We start from the raw sequence: 4,048 nt of genomic DNA, 5'->3' as shown, positions 1-4,048 counted from the left end.
GGGCCATATAACATAATAAATATATTATAACACATTATATATGTGGGAATTGGATGAAAAATAGTAGTCCAGTTTGAAATAATATTATTCTCATTCGATTGTTCATAGGAAGCAGACGTTGAATTACATTCTTTTCAATTAAATCATTTATTAAATAAAAGAAAGAGTCTTTTCCCTCAATATCCTCCTTTTTGAATCCTACATATATTATAACAACACATTAAAAAAATGATTTGCGCGAAGCATAAATCGTCCGAAAGTAGTCCACTTTCCCCTAGTATTAGTTTCAGAAATTCAATAATGTTAATTTAATCTAATATTTGATAGTTCATAGAAATTGGATTTGATATTAGATCAGGATAATCTTATGAAATCAAAATTTACATCTTCTATTTATCAAACATTTTAGAGGGAAAATCTATAGTTAAAATTTACTTAATCTAAATAAATAGTAATTTGATTAATATTCTTGCTGAGCCAAACTAGAATACCTCACTGTCTAATTCTACTCCTGACTAAATCTACCCCGGTTTCCTTTATATGAGTTATCCTAGTTTTTTTGCACGTTCTTTCTTCTTCTTTTGCACAACAACACAAATTCAATTTGATATGAATTTGAAAATCGAAAAAGATACATGTAAAACGTTTGAAAAAAATGATGTGAAGGTCTGATTTTTGGAACTAGATCACATTACATTTAGTCTGTAATGGCCTCTACACATTGGGAGCAATTTTTGACGAAAATTGTTCCCAATGTGTAGACATCTTAAGAATCAAGTTTTATCAAAAATTAAATTAAATTTATGCAATTCGCATGTTTACAACGTTATAGGAACTTTAATGTTATTTCACTTTGTCTCGATTTAAATTTAAGTGTATACAAATTTATAACAGTACTAATCGAATTTGATATTTAAGACCTCAGGGTTCCCGACACACCTTTTGAGTCAGGAAAATTTCATTAAAGCAAAATATTTATCTCATTCTTTTTGAAGTGTATTGCATTTGTCTATCCTTTCCTTGTGTACTCTGCTGCTTCTAATTAGTATCACAAAAAAAATCAATTTAGATTTGCTTGTAGAGGATTGGGGTAGGCTTAAGAAATTTTGATAAAGAGTGGTAAAAATGTTGATTTCATGAAATTATGCTGATCCAAAAAAAATGTTAAAAGGCCGTGAAATTTTGATGTATATTAATCGATCCTATAACCTAATACGTAGATACAGTAACTCAATACCAGTTTTGAATTTCTTCAGATAAACTTAGCTGGGAAAAAGATATCTTTTGATATTTGGAATCTTTATTCGATTGAAAAGATATTTTTGAATCCAAACCTTTTCAACGATTACAGACGACTAACCAATTCAATTTGTTTGCATTGTGGTGACAATGCAATCTCGCCTTCTGCAAGAGAACCGAAGCAGAAGAGATATGAGAAATGAAGTGAAAACCGCGACAATAAATAAATATTGCAGAAGAATTTGGCATTTAATCTTTTTGACAATTGGGATGGAAGGGAAAAATTCACATGGTCGATTAAGTATGTTTTCGGGTTGGATGATCAGCAATTGAGTATGTACCTTCGATGATGGGACTGTAGATCCTTTTTTTTCCACATCACAAGAAATTTTGACTATTCCTTTTTCGGAATCTTGGTCGGTTTGCTTTGGGAAAATTGACAATCAAATTTTTTGCCCACTTTGCGTTGTCTTCTCAAATCAAAATGACAATATCTCGGGTACTTTTGTGTCTGACACAGGAGACATCCTTATACAGATACCTGGTCCATCCCTATGCGGATGGATGTCGAAGGCAGAGGAAAGGTTGGATTAACTCAACAAGAATATCCTGATAGTATGGGTACACAGTTGGAAATGGGACGGAGAACAACAAAGAACTGGAGAAAAGACTTTGTGACTGAGTGTCTGGTAGTACAACATGGCTCATGGAGGACACTTTGCGACAAGGCATGACAGTGTATGTCTATTCTTTCCATTATTTAATATATCTTTTACCATGGCAGAGGAGTAGAAAGGAAGAGAGAAAGCATTATGTAGTGGATGGATGATAGAAATTCTCGGCTTATCCTCCAATGTATTGCGGCTATTGAAATTTATTTCTCCATTTTTTGGCTTCCTTCTCCTCGCCAGCATCCATCCCCATAAGTGCATATGGCGAAAGGAAGAAAAGAGTAGAATCATCCTGGCATAAATAATTGGTTGGCTATAGATCATGGGTGTGTGAAAAGGAAATGATATTGGGACATTACTTGAGCTTTAATCCATAAGATGACACACATGGTGCTGACGACACATCCATTGATTCACTCTATGCTGAAAAAAAGAGGACTAAAAGAAAAATCCTGAGAGATTCTTCTTTTTTTCTCTCCTCTACCGTGGCAGAATTTAAGCTTGGGATGAGATGAGACTTAATAGGGGGCTGGAGAATTCATTTTAAAGTCGTTTGTGGCTGCAGGAATTTAATTACTGTCGTTTGCACAAAAACCGTACGTGAGTCCTCTTTTTTTTCCTTGCACATTTGTCCTTTGAAGAGGTTCACTGGATGGAAACTTTTGCAAATATTTTCTATATGTGGATTACAAATGTATTTCTGTAGCATCTTTTATACGTGGTGAAACGGAATTCACATATGAATGAATATTTTAAATGTATTTTGATTATGAAGTTCGTTTGAAAGAGCATAAGACTGCAGAGAAATTAGCATAAAAAAAATTCAGAAAAAATTGAGAAAAAAATACGGCATGATAGCATGTAGTTTGGCATTATTAAAGAAATTTAGACAGCTTTGTCTAGCATAGGAAATTTCTTTAATATTTCAAATATTGACAAAAATTTCTTCTATTATGTAGAGGCCATATGGATTAATATAGTGTACCATTTTGAGAATATCAAGTATAATGCAAAAAATTTCATTACAGTTGCGGCAGATCTTACTTTAAGAGATGTGATCGAGCCGTTATATCAGTAGCGGAGACCGGGGCAAAATTAGCCATGTATAGTATTAGATAGTGGTATCTTATCGTTTGCCTGTGAAGGAATATTGAGAAAACCACTATTTATTTTAAATATATACTTTCCGTACTATTAATTGAAATATTTACCAGCCTCATACGAACATTTTTTGTACAAATTATACGCAATGAAAAATTTCATTTGGTGGCTGATTCTACCCCAGTCTCCCCTACCTGTCTACTTTCACAGTATTTTAAGTAAATTAGTAAAAAATCAATTTTGCTATAAGTAAAAATTATCCATTTTGATAAATAAAAAAAGAAAATGGTTCATAACGTCTTAATTTTCTTTAAACAGAAAAAATATTTTGTTCTTGCTTCGGCAGAACATATACTAAAATTGGAACGATACAGAGAAGATTAGCATGGCCCCTGTGCAAGAAAAAATTTTTTGTTAAATTGTGCGTAAATGTTTATGAATTTCTTCTGCGAACTTACGACATGCTTGTACATAGTATAACCCATTAAAAAATTCGTAAAACTTTGTACTTTTTCACAAAAATATGTTCGTAACATAAGCCCGCAACGAACATTTTTTTCCTTTTCAAACATTTATTCGTATATTTTTGATTATCTGACAAAACTTTACAAACAACAAAATTTTACGAAACATTTTTTTTGTTTTTTGTTCATTTACGAACAGTTGTTTATAAAAGAACAAAAAATGCTCGTTACTTGCTTGTGTTACGAACAAGTTTTTGTGAAAGTCTACAAACATTTACAAACATTTACAAACATTTTAGTGTGTTATATGATTTACGAACATTTTGTGAATCCCCAGTAGGAATTTACAAATATTTACAAACAATTTTACGAAATAGTTTTTTTCTGTGTATGCTTAGAATATTTTACTACTTCAATAATATAGCACCAATTTGTATTTCTACTTATCATTTTTCATTTTTACTTACCATTTAATTGCTGTAATGATATGACAGAGTCATATGACAATTTTTATGGTAAATTCGGGATGAGGATCAGGACAATATTGAAGCCTATAGTGAGCATCGAATGGCC

The 4,048-nt window shown here is 31.9% G+C and overlaps 1 non-coding gene across 1 annotated transcript; it reads left to right on the top strand.

The window, feature by feature from the left end:
* Window positions 1-3,341: 3,341 nt before the first annotated feature.
* LOC129800125 (U6 spliceosomal RNA) lies at window positions 3,342-3,448 on the top strand. Its single transcript, XR_008751599.1, has one exon. It is a non-coding gene; the product is annotated as a U6 spliceosomal RNA (small nuclear RNA).
* Window positions 3,449-4,048: the final 600 nt, after the last annotated feature.

Source organism: Phlebotomus papatasi, chromosome 1, assembly GCF_024763615.1.
Source record: "Phlebotomus papatasi isolate M1 chromosome 1, Ppap_2.1, whole genome shotgun sequence".
NCBI lineage: Eukaryota > Metazoa > Arthropoda > Insecta > Diptera > Psychodidae > Phlebotomus > Phlebotomus papatasi.
This window is presented reverse-complemented; position numbering and strand designations above follow the sequence as displayed.